The sequence below is a fragment of the Schistocerca nitens genome, chromosome 1 (genome assembly GCF_023898315.1).
Source record: "Schistocerca nitens isolate TAMUIC-IGC-003100 chromosome 1, iqSchNite1.1, whole genome shotgun sequence".
In the NCBI taxonomy this organism is placed as follows: Eukaryota; Metazoa; Arthropoda; class Insecta; order Orthoptera; family Acrididae; genus Schistocerca; species Schistocerca nitens.
This window is the reverse complement of record NC_064614.1, coordinates 1,213,974,325-1,213,993,457: the sequence shown is the minus strand read 5'-3', so window position 1 is coordinate 1,213,993,457 and position 19,133 is coordinate 1,213,974,325. Positions and strand designations below refer to the sequence as shown.

The following is a 19,133-nucleotide window of genomic DNA, read 5'->3' as shown; positions in this document are numbered from 1 at the left end:
TTAAGAATGTATTCAAAATCTATGCCACCTGTATTTAATACACTCCTGGAAATGGAAAAAAGAACACATTGACACCGGTGTGTCAGACCCACCATGCTTGCTCCGGACACTGCGAGAGGGCTGTACAAGCGATGATCACACGCACGGCACAGCGGACACACCAGGAACCGCGGTGTTGGCCGTCGAATGGCGCTAGCTGCGCAGCATTTGTGCACCGCCGCCGTCAGTGTCAGCCAGTTTGCCGTGGCATACGGAGCTCCATCGCAGTCTTTAACACTGGTAGCATGCCGCGACAGCGTGGACGTGAACCGTATGTGCAGTTGACGGACTTTGAGCGAGGGCGTATAGTGAGCATGCGGGAGGCCGGGTGGACGTACCGCCGAATTGCTCAACACGTGGGGCGTGAGGTCTCCACAGTACATCGATGTTGTCGCCAGTGGTCGGCGGAAGGTGCACGTGCCCGTCGACCTGGGACCGGACCGCAGCGACGCACGGATGCACGCCAAGACAGTAGGATCCTACGCAGTGCCGTAGGGGACGCACCGCCACTTCCCAGCAAATTTGGGACACTGTTGCTCCTGGGGTATCGGCGAGGACCATTCGCAACCGTCTCCATAAAGCTGGGCTACGGTCCCGCACACCGTTAGGCCGTCTTCCGCTCACGCCCCAACATCGTGCAGCCCGCCTCCAGTGGTGTCGCGACAGGCGTGAATGGAGGGACGAATGGAGACGTGTCGTCTTCAGCGATGAGAGTCGCTTCTGCCTTGATGCCAATGATGATCGTATGCGTGTTTGGCGCCGTGCAGGTGAGCGCCACAATCAGGACTGCATACGACCGAGGCACACGGGGCCAACACCCGGCATCATGGTGTGGGGAGCGATCTCCTACACTGGCCGTACACCACTGGTGATCGTCGAGGGGACACTGAATAGTGCACGGTACATCCAAACCGTCATCGAACCCATCGTTCTACCATTCCTAGACCGCCAAGGGAACTTGCTGTTCCAACAGGACAATGCACGTCCGCATGTATCCCGTGCCACCCAACGTGCTCTAGAAGGTGTAAGTCAACTACCCTGGCCAGCAAGATCTCCGGATCTGTCCCCCATTGAGCATGTTTGGGACTGGATGAAGCGTCGTCTCACGCGGTCTGCACGTCCAGCACGAACGCTGGTCCAACTGAGGCGCCAGGTGGAAATGGCATGGCAAGCCGTTCCACAGGACTACATCCAGCATCTCTACGATCGTCTCCATGGGAGAGTAGCAGCCTGCATTGCTGCGAAAGGTGGATATACACTGTACTAGTGCCGACATTGTGCATGCTCTGTTGCCTGTGTCTATGTGCCTGTGGTTCTGTCAGTGTGATCATGTGATGTATCTGACCCCAGGAATGTGTCAATAAAGTTTCCCCTTCCTGGGACAATGAATTCACGGTGTTCTTATTTCCATTTCCAGGAGTGTAGATTTTCACCAATGTGTACCAGAACATAAAAAGTGGACTTCCGGGAAATACAAATTAAAGCTTGTTTCTCTACCTGCGCTGCATAATACTAATGCTTCACAGGTAAATATCCATCTTATTTTTGGTGTTGTTCACTCTCCCTTTTCTGTTTCAGACTTCTTTTCCTTATTCTTGGTTGTGTGGTGGCTTCAACACTTATTCTCAGCTTCTAAGAATCTCTTGCGGCTTGTGGGAATTGAAGTGCTTTGCATATTTAGTTCACCAGGCGCTCGCATCAATTCCATAGCTTTAAACCCTGACATTGCACCGTCACTGATACATCGCAGTGCATCCCGTACACCTATTTGCTAAGTATTCAGTCTTACCAGAACAGTTTTTCGTTTCCGTTCCCATGAAAAGTTGTTAACTCTCGCTTGGCTTTTTGAGTCCTACCATTTAATTACTTCTCTAATAACCTTGTATCACTATGACATTAGAGGCTAAAAAGTCATAAAAGACTAACAAGTGAGAACAAATTTATGTTCTATGACAGTTGTCTGCGTGACGTGGGTGCATCGACAGCGATTTTAAATTTCTCTAATTTTGGGGATTTCCTTGGCACAATTTCCTCGAAGTACTCTTTTTCTTGTTCAGAAAATTACAGAGAATTTCTTAACTGAAAAGTTAAGTAGTAGATTTTTTGGCACTTATTCCTTTACTAGTCCCGTTATGAACGTGTCATTGAAATTGTGTAGCTGATATATGTTGGAGCAACAGCCGACATTCCGCATAAATATTCGTCGACGCATAAGTAAGTTCCCCGCAAACAGCGTGTAGGACGGGGGCGTCTTGTTTCATTAACCCCCCCACCCGAGGTTCAACTCCCCGTACTTACGGAACTTGTAAAAATATATTGTGTAGGCTGAGCCAGGCTGACACGCAGGCTCTTGAGCTTGAACTTGCCACGAAATTCGGGAGAATACGGGAATAGTCGAAACCATACGACACTCAATGACGTGACGTGTGAGATTCTGTGTTGTTTCACATGGAAAGTTTTTAAATATCTTTTGTAAAGATGTCAAACGCAATACCATATTTCCATAACTCCAAATGAAATCGCGTTATGTGGCTTAATACGGTAAAATTCATTTCTGAAAGTAATGAGTTTTCGAAAGACTGAGCCGATTTTGGAAGACTGTATCTTCCACATAAATGAAAATAAAAGCCTGGACGGAATTTTAACTTGCGCATACGCCTAATGTTGTTATTTCCAAAAGAACCACAAGGTACTATAAGGATATGTCTTTTTAGAGGCATGCACGTAGAATCCTGCGGTTTTGTGTGGTTACGTGTGGGGTCCGTGTTATCATTTACGTAACCTAAGTGTTCAGCTACCCTTCACAGGGCGCACGGCAAACATCTAGACGTTAATCAAATTGGTCCCAGACTCTTGGGAGCATCTCTGGAGTTACTGCATTTACTGCTCTTTATATGCGGTGTCGTAGTTCACTCACAGTTTTGTAAGAGGTGGCATGTAGATTGAGTGTCATCCTTGCCACTAAAAAAAAAAAAATAAAAAACAAATATTACACTTCGTGAGATCAGGCGACGTCGAAGGCCAACGCTGCAATGCGAGATCCCAACGCCTCCACAGCTGATGCGTCGTTGCACAGCTGACTGTAAAGTACCGGTATAACTCCTACAAGCAGGTAAAATCTACCGGTGCTCTGTCCTGATGAAAAATAATACTTTAGGCATGTTCTCGTCATTATAGAAGCAAACGGATTTCAAAAATGTTCGCGGATATCATTACTGATCCCGCAAAAAGAATGGGCCTCCAGTCTTTCCTTGTGAAACAGCACAAATCATACATATGAGGCGTTATAGAGCCTCTGTGGTCATTCTGTTGCTCCTTTATTGCCGTCTCTACTAGACGCACAGTGGGTAATAAACGAACGACCGAGCGCCAGGGAGACGCCTACCATGAGACGCATGAACTGCCAGTTTACAACTGTCGATAAGGTAACTTTTAGTTTGGAGTATGTGTTACAAAAATGGTTCAAATGGCTCTGAGCACTATGGGACTCAACTTCTGAGGTCATTAGTCCCATAGAACTTAGAACTAGTTAAACCTAACTAACCTAAGGACATCACACACATCCATGCCCGAGACAGGATTCGAACCTGCGACCGTAGCGGTCCCGCTGTTCCAGACTGCAGCGCCTAGAACCGTACGGCCACTGCGGCCGGGTATAAGTTACAGTTCACCCCAGCTTTCTGTCTTCATTCATGTGGAGAGAAAGATTCTCGTGGAATCGGAAGAATCGTTTTGAAATACACGGATATTCGCATCAACTTTTCATCCCATCTGCTGTCTACAATTTCTCTCGTGGAATCTGCATCATTTGGGATCAAAGACTGAATAGAATCCGTTTTTTAGCCAAAGACACGAGTATCAACTACACTATGTGATCAAAACTATCCGGACACCCCCAAAAACATATGTATTTCGTATTTGGTCACCTCATCTACATCTACATCTACATGGATACTCTGCAAATGACATTTAAGTGCCTGGCACAGGGGTCATCGAACCACCTTCACAATTCTCTATTGCTCCAATCTCGTATAGCGCTCAGAAAGAACGAGCACCTATATATTTCCGTGCGAGCTCTGATTTCCCTTATTTTATAATGGTGATACGTTCTCCATATGTGGGTCGGTGTCAACAAAATATTTTCGCATTCGGAGGAGAAAGTTGGTGACTGCAATTTCGTGAGAAGATTCCGCCGCAACGAAAAACGTCTTTTTTAATGATGTCCACCCCAAGTGATAATCTCTCCCCTATTTCGCGATACTACAAACCATGCTGCCCTTCTTTGAACTTTCTCGATGTACTGCGTCAGTCCTATCTGGTAAGGATCCCACTCCGCCCAGCAGTATTTTAAAACAGTATTTTAATAATCAGTCTTCTGATTACTTCGAATTCTCTCTTGTGCCAACATCTTCATGTGATACTAGCCCTTGAACCCTACAAACTCAGCTGGATGCATCTAGTATCAGTCTCCACCTACAGCTTCTACCCTACCTTCTTCCAATATCTTAGAAGTTATTCGTAAAATACTAAAACATTTCATATAAGCCTGTCAATTTTTATTGCCAGTGTTTTCCGTACATTCCTTTCGTCTCCGGCTCTGCGAAGAACCTCCTCATTCCTTACCTTACCAGTTCGCAATATTTTCAGCATCACTGTACAACATAACATCTTAAACGTATCGACTCCCTTGTCTCCCGCTTTTCCCCACAGTCCATGTATCACTGCCAGACAATGCTGCTCTCGAAATGCATATTCTGAGAAATTTATTGCTCAGATTAAGGTCGATGGTTGATAGTACAAGATTTCTCATGACCATAAATGCCCTCTTTGTCTCTGCTAATCGCCTTTTTATGTCGTTCTTGCTTTGACGGTAGCAGAATTCTTTAAAGGGACCTGGACGTGAAATGACTGAAATTTTCGAAAACATTTTTTTGTCATCATCTGAAAGACAATTTTATTCCGTTTCAAAAAAATGTGTCTTGTATCTACTTTTCGGTTGATGATTTGGTCTAAAACGCTCTTTGAACAAATGTCTGCAAACCAGCCACGCTCATGCGACAGGCAAGAAATATCACCATAAACATTTCTTGCCTGCCACAGTCATGGAAACAATAAAGCCAATATACAGGGACCTTGCAGATGCAAAATTACTTAGCAAATATCTACATGACAGTACACATAACCCTAATGAAAGTTTCAACAGAAGCGTGTGGCAACGGGTACCAAAGACAGTGTTTGTTGGATGGACAGTACTCAAAATGGGTGTGATGGATGCTGTCATCTGTTTCAATGATGGTGTTATCAGCAGGCCAAAAGTAATGGATAAATTAGGCATCCAGCCAGGAAATAATATGATAGCTGCTCTGACTGCCACAGATCGTCAGCGACTAGTTGAAGTGGAAGCCACCACTAAAGAGTCCAGAGTAAGGAAAAGAAGTCTACAGAGGATAAAGAAGCAGCTGGCCAGCAAGATTATGCTGCTGGAATGTTCTGAAAGAGGCATACGGTGAGTCAAAACACTGTGAACATTCTTTTCTCATTTTCTCGAAACTACATTTTCAGAACATTACGTACATATAACTTCACAATGGTTTTATCTATGTTCACAAAATTTCTCTCAAGTGAAGAATGGGGTAGTATCTTTGTATTATGCCTAATACATGGCAGAAATGTTTGTCATTCTGTATGTAATTTTAGCGGTATTTTTTAGACAAAATGGTAATGCGGTGTAATAAGGGTTTTTCTAATTCCTCAGATACACTCCAAACTACAAAACGAGAGGCATAATGTGTTCATATGAATGTTGACAGCTGCCTGCCGCAGTTTGAATGCTATTAGACTGATGATGGACCAGAAAATGAGACCAGAATGGGAACGTGTGTTATAAAAACATCTAGTAGGCAAAATACTATAACAGATATATCAATAACTTTCCTTTTACGGCTTGGGTTAATGTCATTCATTGCTGGTAAAAAAACCATAACTTCCTCCGCATTGTAGATCAAGAGTAATGTGCACTGAGAGCGAGGTATAAAAATGCAGCCCGTTCACGTCCAGGTCCCCTCAACTACTTCTACTTCATGGTCAGCAGTACTGTAGGTACGTTTCTGACTTATCACAGTTATGCTACATCTTATTACTTTCGTCTTTCTTTGTTTTACACTCAGTCCATATTCTGTATATTATGTATTCGTTAGACCATACATCCCATTCAATAAGGCCATCACTCCTTCTTCTCTTTAGATGAAAAATAACAGCATCAGCGAGTCTTATTATCGTTATCCTTTCACTCTGAATTTTAATCATACTCTTGAACCCCTCATTCATTTCAGTCATTACTTCCCCTTCTTCTTCCATTATTTCCATATTGGTTACAACAACATTCTGAGTATTTCGAACGCTCTGCTCCATTTTACACTGTCGAACGCGTTTTCTAGTTCGACAAATCATACGAATGTGTCTTGACACTTCTTGAATCTTGCTTCCATTATTGAGCGCCAAGTCACTGCCTTTCTCCTTTCCAAAATCCGTACAGATCGTCATGTAACAGATTCTCAGTTTTCCTCTCCAGTCTTCTTGTCAGCGACTTGACTGCATGAGCTGTTCAGCTGACTGTGTGCCACTTCTCGCAATATGCGCCCTTGCGGTCTTCTGGATTTTCTGAAAGTGAGAAGCTATGTCTCCAGCCTCACAGATTCTAACAACAGCTAGAATAATCGTTCCGTAGCAGCTTCCTCCAGAGAATTTAGAGATTCCCAGGGAATGTTGTCTAACCATTCTGCCTTCTTTGTTTGAAGTCTCCCTAAGTCCTATTAAATTCTGGCTTTCGTACTGGATCGCCTATAACTTCCATATCGACTCCCATATCTTCTTCCGTCAGACAACACCTCCCTTTCGTAGGGCATTGAATGTACTCTTTCCACTTATCTGTCCTCTGCTTATAACAGAACAATTCCTATGAACTGTTATTGTTGACGCCGATTGTTTTAATTTACCTGAAGGTTTTTATGACTTTTCTGTATGCCTGAATATGCCTTTTTAATTACCATTTATTTTTGCCTTTACTAACTTTTCTGTTGCAGTCGGTTCGCGTTGGCTTCCGGTATTTCGTATTTGTCTAATTCCTTAGTGACTTTTATTATAGTACACCTGCATTTCCCCGAACATTCTTGTACTATCGTCGATCTGTTGAAATATTTAGTCTGTTAGCCATGGGTTCTGCGCAGCTACATTCCTCCTACCTATGTCTGTCTGCCCAACTTCCGTGATGCCCCTTTCTGGAGATGTCCTTCCTCTGCAGCTGTAGTACCTGCTGTGGTATTCGTGCGAACCGAACAGGTCCCACGATTGTCAGTTACTACAGACCAAATGCTTCATAGGGGATCCGCCCTGGGAAGAAGACGGTCTTGAGCCGCCAGACAAGTGAGCGCTCGGCGCTCCAGCCTGGAGCCTGCGGTCACGCGCTGGCTGGAGCTGACGCCGCCGTCACGACCCTCCCCGACCCCCGTGCAGCCGCAGCATCAGTTACACCGCGGCGCTCTGGCCCCGGCACAACGTAGCACTCTGTCACAGCGCGGCCAGGCACGAGGCTGTCGAACCTCGTGTGCCCAAGGGCGTCGGCACCCAAGGGCAGTCGACCACAGCGGTGCCTCTACTCTTCCCCACCCTATCAGTTATTCGCTAGGGCGGTCCTGCGTATCTCGCTCAAGAAAAAGCCCCATCGTGGAGAAAAATACAGAAAATCATTTATCAAATCACATATACACAGTGATTTTTTGCCCTGAGAGGACACGGGACATAAAAGGTCTAATGAACTTAAGTCCGGAAATGCATTGTTTCCATGCTAGAGACCAGTTATTCAATGTACATTGTTAGAGAGATGCGGTCTAAAACGCGCAGTACCACGCCGCCAGTTACAGTTGTTGTTGTTGTTGTTGTTGTTGTTGTGGTCTTCAGTCCTGAGACTGGTTTGATGCAGTTCTCCATGCTACTCTATCCTGTGCAAGCTTCTTTATCTCCCAGTACCTACTGCAACCTACATCCTTCTGAATCTGTTTAGTGTATTGATCTCTTGGTCTCCCTCTACGAATTTTACCCTCCACGCTGCCCTCCAATGCTAAATTTGTGATCCCTTGATGCCTCAAAACATGTCCTACCAACCGATCCCTTCTTCTAGTCAAGTTGTGCCACAAACTTCTCTTCTCCCCAATCCTATTCAATACCTCCTCATTAGTTACGTGATCTACCCACCTTATCTTCAGCATTCTTCTGTAGCACCACATTTTTAAAGCTTCTATTCTCTTCTTGTCCAAACTGGTTATCGTCCATGTTTCACATCCATACATGGCTACACTCCATACAAATACTTTCAGAAACGACTTCCTAACACTTAAATCTATACTCGATGGTAACAAATTTCTCTTCTTCAGAAACGATTTCCTTGCCATTGCCAGTCTACATTTTATATCCTCTCTACTTCGACCATCATCAGTTATTTTACTCCCTAAATAGCAAAACTCCTTTACTACTTTAAGTGTCTCATTTCCTAATCTAATCCCCTCAGCATCACCCGATTTAATTTGACTACAATCCATTATCTCCTCCCTTCAAGACACTGTCCATTCCGTTCAACTGCTCTTCCAAGTCCTTTGCTGTCTCTGACAGAATTACAATGTCATCGGCGAACCTCAAAGTTTTTACTTCTTCTCCATGAATTTTAATACCTACTCCGAATTTTTCTTTTGTTTCCTTTACTGCTTGCTCAATATACAGATTGAATAACATCGGGGAGAGGCTACAACCCTGTCTCACTCCTTTCCCAACCACTGCTTCCCTTTCATGCCCCTCGACTCTTATAACTGCCATCTGGTTTCTGTACAAATTGTAAATAGCCTTTCGCTCCCTGTATTTTACCCCGGCCACCTTCAGAATTTGAAAGAGAGTATTCCAGTTAACGTTGTCAAAAGCTTTCTCTAAGTCTACAAATGCTAGAAACGTAGGTTTGCCTTTTCTTAATCTGTAAAGTTACAGTACGCGTTTGAAATGGTTTGCATGTGCCTCAACGCATGCGTGTACATGCCGTAGCGTGTCCTGTCACATCGGCCAGGTTGCATCCGAACAGTGTCAAGGATGATGTGTGCACATCAAAAATGGCTCTGAGCACTATGGGACTCAACTGCTGTGGTCATAAGTCCCCTAGAACTTAGAACTACTTAAACCTAACTAACCTAAGGACAGCACACAACACCCAGCCATCACGAGGCAGAGAAAATCCCTGACCCCGCCGGGAATCGAACCCGGGAACCCGGGCGTGGGAAGCGAGAACGCTACCGCACGACCACGAGATGCGGGCGTGTGTGCACATCGACCTAGCGTTTATCGATCCCGTCTTGCGTAAAGTCTGCGTATATAGCGCGCACCTGAGGTGAGGTACGTGAACACAGAGAGAGAGAATACGGAGTCGCTAGGCGGCGTGAGTCGCGGATGCAATGTAGTTGGAAGCACGCTGGGCGGGCGGCAGTATAAGCTGGCAAGCTGTAGAACTGGCACTGTTGGTACTGGCGTTGGTGATTTTGACGTTCATTGGTTGACGGAACTTTGAGTGGACAGCCTTGTTTCTGCTCACGACGGCATTGAAGCCATGGAGTGTTATTTTCTTTTTTTTTTTTTTTGTGAGCAAAATTTCAGCCCATGAACTGTGGTAACAATGTTATTTAATGTATTGCTGCCTCTGCCTCCTGTTGCTTCATTCGAAATTATCGTGAGCTACTTCAATCTGTGCTATGGGTATTGCCAACTTCCGGTTCAAATGGTTCACATGGTTCAAATGGCTCTGAGCACTACGGGACTTAACATCTATGGTCATCAGTCCCCTAGAACTTAGAACTACTTAAACCTAACTAACCTAGGGACATCATACAACACCCAGTTATCACGAGGCAGAGAAAATCCCTTACCCCGCCGGGAATCGAACCCGGGAACCCGGGCGTGGGAAGCGAGAACGAACTTCCGGTCCTGAACGATTTCCTTAGTAGTGAAATGCCCGTGTTCTGATGGTTTATCAGGTGTGGTTAAATTTTTCTTGTCATTTTACTTACTGGACCAATTGCTTGCTTGATGTTCTCCAAGTGATAGTTTAAATTGTCATTATTGTCTGGCCTGTACTCCCTGAAGCCCGTATGAGCATGTTTTTGAGGCTTATTGAATTAGCACCATGTCTTAGAATCTTGTCTTGCTACTTTGTGTTCTCTTCCATGTGTACAACGACCTGCCTGAGGAGACGGTTGAGCTGGGCCTGTTGATTGTTGGAGAGTAAAAGGGCTCGTACCGAGAGCGGCAGACCATGTGTAATGAAAGGAAAGCTGTGTAATCCTGCTTTAAGTATACGCTTCCAATTATTACCATTGTCTCTTGATGCATTTGTAGCTGCGTCATTGGTGGCTTAATTTTAAAACCAGGAGTTTGTTTAATGTTGTATAATGATCATGTGTTGAACTATTGTAGAAGTTAACTCTAAAGGCATTTACTTGTCAGCTTGAATTTGTTTTAGAGATTTCTATGTTTAATTAAATATTTTTATGAGAAACTTTGTCTTACAATTTTATGCTCTCTGTCTCTTTTTTTAATCGTGAGCTCATTTGTAGATGCCGACTTAGAGTAAGACCAAAGGTTATATTCTGGCCTAGTTGTTTTTCTAGTTGAAGTACCAGCCTTATTGGATTCTGATTGCTTTGGTAGTGGTTGTTTACATATTACTGCTTGGTAAAATATGTTTTAGACTTTTGTTATTTTAATAGCTTCCCTAAAAGTTTAATGCTAAATGAGCTGATGTTTGTCTCCTCTTGATGGAGATCAAGTCTGGAAGCGTAATGATTCTGTATGTACGTTTTTTTTAATAATTACCAAGGGATGAAACTTGCTCAGAGAGTTATATCGTAATAAAGTCAATCTTGTTTGAGAATTGTGGCCTAGACCTTTCATTAAATGAACCTTTCCTGTGCTAGCTTAAAGTTGCCCTACAAATGGCAGCATGAATAAGGTGCTTCATTGTCTCCGCATCTGGAATCGGCCCTGCATACATGATACTTTTGAGATGGCCCCATAATCAGAAATCGCACGGGTCGAGATCCGGTGAACGAGCAGGCCATGCAACTGGACCTCTTCGTCCAATCCATCGACGAGGGAAGACACGACTGAGATGCGTCCGGGCGTTAACGGCAAAGTGGGCTGGAGCACCATCATCTAGCAGCCACATAATCCATGCAATCATCAATGGCACTTCTTTCAGCAGGGGAAGCAAAATCACCCGCAAGAAACGCTGATTCTTCCGGCCTGTCAGGTGACGTGGAAGCAAGACCGGTCCCAAAATACGGTCCCCAGTTACCGCGGCACACGTTACGGCTGCACCGATGCTGATGGTTCACTGTCACTATACCATGTGGGTTCTGTGTACTATCCCGCACATGACTGTTACGAAAATTGAAGACACCACTTCGCTTAAATGTGGCCTCATCTCTGAATAGTATGAATGAGACATACCCCGGAATCGTGGTTGCCTGGCGGAGAAACCATTGACAAAGCTGCTCCCGATGTGGAAAGTCTGCCGCTAGTAAGTCGTGCATACGCTATAAGTTATAAGGGTAGTAACAGCTGTAATGGAGAATGTTCCACATTGTCGTCTGGCTCATCCTGTACTGGCGCGCCAACGATCTGGTACTGACAACAGCAGTCGTCTTCTACAGTGTTAATCACATTTTCCTCCAAGTACGGTGTCCAAACATTTCGGGTAAGTCCTTCATGATTACCACCTTCCTGAAACGACCCTTTCTCAGACAAACGGCGAAACATTGTCGCAAACATTGATTGCTGTGGTTGTTGTCAATGGGGATAGGTCCTCCTGATACAACCTTGTTGCACGTCGCCCGTTGCAATTTGCCTTTCCATAACTAAACACCATGTCAGCAAGCCCTCGATTCCATTACGGAGCCATTGTGTACAACGATGTATCACATCCACTACAAGGTGAGTCAGCAAGAGAAGTGAATCGGACACAACATATGGCAGAAGAGGGCGCCAGGGTATGACGTATGACGAACAGTATCACCCTCTAGGAGGAAACAATGCATACAGTAACTACGACTGCATGTTACAGCGCATGAATAAATGATCTCTAGCATGGAAACCATGCATTTCCGAACATAAGTTCATTATACCTTCTTTGTTCCATATATTTCACATCGACCAATCCCTAGAGATTGTACACGGTGGAAAAAATTACCCTCTATATTCCTGTCCTTATCAGTATGGTGGCGATGTGCAATATATGGTAATTGCAGAAAATTTCGAAAACCAAGATAGCTAAAAAAGCATTTTCTTGGATAACCGGTTTCGACACAGCTATGCCGTCACCATCGGATCTGCAAGAGGATGAACAGAAATTTACAGAAGAAAAATTTTGGAATCATGGTATTGTAACTCGATAAAGTGTCATCTAACACAACATATGGAATTGTAACATACCTTACGCTTGAACATATTAGAACATATTCTCCATCAGTGTTGCTAGTCGCTTCGCAACGCATATTCACTTGCAACTATCATGAAGATCACTACAAATTGGCATGTCAAATGCAAAATTACTATGAACAAACATAAACACAACTGTACTACACTGATTACAAGGACTCATATTCATCACCAGCTGGTGACTGTCAGAGATATAGCGTAAGCATGCGTGGTGGTCGTTGTGTTTATACCACTTCTCTGTCAGTCAGCTGCTGGAGGTGGACATGAACACTTGTAACCAGTGCAATATAGCTATGTTTATGTTTGTACATAGTCATTGTACATCTGAGATGCCGATTTGTAGCGAGTGATCTTCATGATACTTGCAAGTCTATATGCACTTCGAAATGACTTGCAGCACTGATGGAGAATCTAGTACCGAGTGCCGTGGGTTTCGAGTCCGCGCCAGATGGCATGGAACTCGATGACCACTAGAGGTCTCTGCAGCAATCGCACTGTAAGCCATGGCTGTGTGCGATCTTGGCTCTGGGTCTAACGTGAGGGCGCCGCCGTGGAGCACGTGGTCTCAGCGGTCAATAGCGACGTACCTTGTCGTGTATTTAGGCGACTGCCTCGCACGCAGTGAGCCGCCCCCCCCCCCCCCCCCAATCTGCCTTTGGCTCGGGAGTGTCATCTTTGTGCCGCCACTTTCGTGCAGTGTTCTACATTGAGTGTTCTACAGTGAGTGTTTTACAGTGGGTGTTCCGTGTTGTGTTTTTTGGGAAGTGCTGCGAACGGCCATCATACTGTCGCTGAGTGTGCCTTTTATCTCTTGCGAACAGAAACCAGACTGTCGCCGTGTTTTTTTAATTGTGTGTGTGCTATGTTACTTGTCTGATTCCTGTGTCTTTTATTAACGTTGCCAACCCCTTTTGGTTTCTGTTTTAACTTTCCGCATTTTTCCGCCATTTTACACTTGACGTCACCGTTTTATCGCCTGCTTTTCTTGTTTCTTTTCTTCTTCCGTTTTTTAAAATAAAAGTCTGTAGGCTGTAGAGCAGCGTACTAAGCTGCTGCCAGCTCGCCCCCTTCGGGGGGAATTGAAAATCAATAAAAAAAAAAACGCAGTGAGGCAGTCTGTTATTCGCATTGAGTCGGTTGATATCTCGCCTACAGACATCATGTTTACGTTACGTGTGCTTACTTCCATTTACGAGTGAACGTTGTTTTGATTTCGGGAGGTTATCTCTTGTGACCCCATTGCTTAATACTTTGTTGTAGATCTCTGGGTCTTGCTCGGTTGTCTGTCATCGTGCTTGTACTTCCATTCCCGTTCCTCCGTGTTGTTTGTTCGTGGGCCGCTCCCGTTCGGTCCCACCGCGTTTCGTTTGCGGCAACCCCGCGACCGTTCCTGTCGCGGTTACAACAGAGAATATGTTGTATTATTTTATAGCATACTGTATGCTGTAATTCCGTAGGATGCGTTACAAGACAGTTTATCGAGTTACGATATCATGATTGAAAAATAACTTTCTTAGCAGTATCTGTTCATTGTCTTGCAGATCCAATTGTAACAGCATAACTCTGTCGAGACAGGTCATCCAAGAAAATGATTTTCTAGCGAACTTGTGAAGCTTTCTTCAGTTATTATAAATTCACATAACAGACTTTCTTAGATGTGAAAACAGCTTAAATATCACACGCCTGTACTTCGTGAAAATTCCTTGATCATGAATGTGGTGGGCTAAGTCGATATCTCTGGCAGATAATTTATACTTTACGTTGCACTGGTGTGCTAAAACACTATTTCCCCCCCGCTTAACAGCGTATTAATCGATATGTGGTACCAAGCGTAGCAGCGATTCTTCGTGACGTGGATTCGACATGTCCATGGTAGGTTTCCGGACGTACGTGACACCACATATCTTCGCAGAGGTCACACAAATCCCGAAAATTATGAGCCGCTGGTTTCCGAGCGCGGAACTCGTATCCTATAGGGATACAGATGGGTCCCACCAGGTTGAGATCACGAGTAAATCTTTTGGGCAAGACATCACGTGAATACACTACCATGCTTCTCGAGCTACTGTACTTCGATTATGACCTTCTGAGACAGGCATTTATCCCGGTGGAAGAAGCCATCACTGTCGGGGAACGCATCATTCAAGAAGGGAAGAAGGCAGCCTGCTATAATGTTCACTTGGTCTTTTGTGTCGTCTCGTTGACACTGTAGAGTCTTGTACCATTGGCGGCAAGGAGAGGATGTTGTTGGTGGCCGGTATCCTCTTTCTGTAACACAACTGGACGAATATATTAACTGGGTTCTTTATCCATTATAACAAGAAGTTCTTTAAGGGGCTCCGGAAAGGCTCAAAATCATGAAAAGTTCAATTTTTACTTTTTTGCGTTTTCTGAATCTGCAGACTATTACCTTTTAATAGATATATAATTTATTCAATTCCGAAGACTACAACTATTTTTAAATTTTTTTTGAAATGTGTTCTACATAGGCGTGACCCACTGTGGCGCTGTTAAATTGCTGTCAAATGGTGTTATTATTAACGTCGTGTCCATCAGGTACATTTTAGTGATGTGAGATAAAGTATGTCTTGTGGCTCACCTGTGAAGGTTCAATATATATCGCTGGTGTGATTGTCGATTGTTTCATGTTTATTTACTCTGTCGTTATCTCGAAAATATTCGTAATTATTTCTGTTTCTTGAGTCTCTGTTTTGTTGAAGTATAATAATGAGTAAAAGTAAAGTTATTAGAAATCCTCTGAAGGCTTTTAAGAAAAGGAGAAATGTTGGAAAGCCAAAGGTATGTGTTATTACTGTAAACAATAAAGACGATAACCACGTGAGTGAACCTAACCTCTCAAGTACACCTGTCCACAGCAGTCAAAGTGGGAAAGAAAATACTTCACAGAAGAAGCTTGGTTCAATGAGTGAAAACTATGAATGTTTTATGGGCGAATCGGATGTGAATGAAATATTTGATATGTCGGTTCTCAAAGGAATTTTTTCAAACTGTGTAAGATGTATTCATTGTAGTGAAGTTGGTCTGGAACTCTCCATAATAAAGCACGTAGGACCTGCTAGTGAAATACAACTGAAATGTGATAAGTGTTCATACATGACCACCTTCTGGAACAGTGTTGCAGTAACTGCAACTGAAGAAAATGGTAGCAAAATCTACGAACACAACAACGAGCGATGCTTGCTTTAGACAAGGAACGCCTTCGGGCTGCAGACAGGGCTGTAAAGAGTCTAGAAATACAAGCAAGAGTAAACAGGAGGAGGAACAAGAGGAAGCTGGAGGAGGAGTTTGCAGAGGACGAAGATAATCCATCCTATGGACCTGGAATGCACTAAAAAGTTAATCCAATCTTTGTCGCTCGATTCCCAAAACTTTTATTTTCTCATACTAATTACTCATTTTCTAAGGATCTTCCAAACATATTTGTTTCAAACTTTCAGTAAATGTTACACAGTACCTTCTGCATAATTTAACACAGCCTTTTTCCAAAAAACTGTATATTTTTGAATATATAAATAAAAAATTGCATAAAAATGTTGTGAATTTTCATTACAATTGAAAGAAAATCATCTTTAATAACTGAACTAAAACTTTGTAAAATCCCCGTGTTAAGTTGTAGCCCATATTCCAATAAATAATCTGTAAAAAGTTTAACTTCCTACCTCAAATACTTTGTGAGGAAAGATGTAATTTATAAGCGTTATTTTAACATTGCAAGTATAGGGCGTTCCGGAGCCCCTTGAGATAGGCCAAGTGTTGTGGAGCAAGCTCTCCTGTAACAGTCCACGTTAGCCTCACTGCTGATGAAATACAAGTCCGCTATGTACACTACTCCTATCGCTAGGTACTGACTGACACTGAGGTAGAGGCTGAGCAAACTGCGACTGCGACTGCCACTGGGCTGCGACTGATGACTCGACTCGTTGACTCACTGGATGACTCACTGGCTGGTTGGGCACTTTCAGTCAGCTGTTCCAGGTAACGTTGCAAAAATGGCGGTTACGGAACGACTGCCCAAGACCAAACGCAAATACACTCCTGGAAATTGAAATAAGAACACCGTGAATTAGGAAGGGGAAACTTTATTGACACATTCCTGGGGTCAGATACATCACATGATCACACTGACAGAACCACAGGCACATAGACACAGGCAACAGAGCATGCACAATGTCGGCACTAGTACAGTGTATATCCACCTTTCGCAGTAATGCAGGCTACTATTCTCCCATGGAGACGATCGTAGAGATGCTGGATGTAGTCCTGTGGAACGGCTTGCCATGCCATTTCCACCTGGCGCCTCAGTTGGACCAGCGTTCGTGCTGGACGTGCAGACCGCGTGAGACGACGCTTCATCCAGTCCCAAACATGCTCAATGGGGGACAGATCCGGAGATCTTGCTGGCCAGGGTAGTTGACTTACACCTTCTAGAGCACGTTGGGTGGCACGGGATACATGCGGACGTGCATTGTCCTGTTGGAACAGCAAGTTCCCTTGGCGGTCTAGGAATGGTAGAACGATGGGTTCGATGACGGTTTGGATGTACCGTGCACTTTTCAGTGTCTCCTCGACGATCACCAGTGGTGTACGGCCAGTGTAGGAGATCGCTCCCCACACCATGATGCCGGGTGTTGGCCCTGTGTGCCTCGGTCGTATGCAGTCCTGATTGTGGCGCTCACCTGCACGGCGCCAAACACGCATACGACCATCATTGGCACCGAGGCAGAAGCGACTCTCATCGCTGAAGACGACACATTCGTCCCTCCATTCACGCCTGTCGCGACACCACTGGAGGCGGGCTGCACGATGTTGGGGCGTGAGCGGAAGACGGCCTAACGGTGTGCGGGACCGTAGCCCAGCTTCATGGAGACGGTTGCGAATGGTCCTCGCCGATACCCCAGGAGCAACAGTGTCCCTAATTTGCTGGGAAGTGGCGGTGCGGTCCCCTACGGCACTGCGTAGGATCCTACGGTCTTGGCGTGCATCCGTGCGTCGCTGCGGTCCGGTCCCAGGTCGACGGGCACGTGCACCTTCCGCCGACCACTGGCGACAACATCGATGTACTGTGGAGACCTCACGCCCCACGTGTTGAGCAATTCGGCGGTACGTCCACCCGGCCTCCCGCATGCCCACTATACGCCCTCGCTCAAAGTCCGTCAACTGCACATACGGTTCACGTCCACGCTGTCGCGGCATGCTACCAGTGTTAAAGACTGCGATGGAGCTCCGTATGCCACGGCAAACTGGCTGACACTGACGGCGGCGGTGCACAAATGCTGCGCAGCTAGCGCCATTCGACGGCCAACACCGCGGTTCCTGGTGTGTCCGCTGTGCCGTGCGTGTGATCATTGCTTGTACAGCCCTCTCGCAGTGTCCGGAGCAAGTATGGTGGGTCTGACACATCGGTGTCAATGTGTTCTTTTTTCCATTTCCAGGAGTGTATTTGAGCAGTCCTAAGTGTTATTTGCAACAAACATTTCCTGTGATTCTTCATCCAATGGAATTTGCAAGTAGGCACCACGCATATCTATCTTAGAAATATATATGACGGTAGTATCTGTTCCCGAAAGAACACATACCGTGGATGACCATGCAGCTTTGCTAGAAATCAAATGATGATTAAATAGACACCCTAGCTGCAAACAGGCGTTGATATACTTCACTGGGGACATGTTGAAAATGTGTGCCCCGACCGGGACTCGAACCCGGGATCTCCTGCTTACATGGCAGACGCTCTATCCATCTGAGCCACCGCGGGCACAGAGGATAGTGCGTCTGCAGGGACTTATCCCTTGCACGCTCCCCGTGAGATCCACATTCCACCATGATGGGCAAACATCTATTAGGCGCACTACGAATGTGGTGGTGTGGACATGTTATGAATGTGGATCTCACGGGGAGCGTGCAAGGGATAAGTCCCTGCAGACGCACTATCCTCTGTGCCCTCGGTCGCTCAGATGGATAGAGCGTCTGCCATGTAAGCAGGAGATCCCGGGTTCGAGTCCCGGTCGGGGCACACATTTTCAACATGTCCCCAGTGAAGTATATCAACGCCTGTTTGCAGCTAGGGTGTCTATTTAATCATCATTTCATTCCTATCTTAGAAAAGTAACGTCCTGCACTAAGTCTGTCCATGAGTTCCTCCAGGCGAGATAACGTAGAACTGTCAGCTACTGTCTGTGGAATGACTGTAGACATGAAGTCAACACAAATGCGAATGCGACCAGAAGGGACTACCTAGAATGGGAGTAATTAGACCATTATCTTGCAATTCTTTCAATTTACTGGCTACTTTGTCTCTTAACGCAATTGGAACGGAGTGGGCCCAGAAAAACTTAGGCTGTGCATTGTCCTTCAATGTAATAGGCGCTACAAAGTTATTAGCTTTTCACATTACTTCTGAAAATAGCTCAGGAAATTCTTTAATCGTGCTAGCGACATTGTCGTTTGGCGCAAATGAAAATATGCAAAGTACGTTCTCTTGGACGGCAACGTCGAACCCCAAATCAAAGGCATCTAAACCGAAAATGTTCTTACTGTCTCTGGATTGC

The 19,133-nt window shown here is 45.0% G+C and overlaps 1 non-coding gene across 1 annotated transcript; it reads right to left on the bottom strand.

Annotated features, from left to right (window-relative positions):
• Positions 1-18,266: 18,266 nt before the first annotated feature.
• On the bottom strand, positions 18,267-18,341 carry Trnat-ugu (transfer RNA threonine (anticodon UGU)). The gene has a single exon. It is a non-coding gene; the product is annotated as a tRNA-Thr (tRNA).
• Positions 18,342-19,133: the final 792 nt, after the last annotated feature.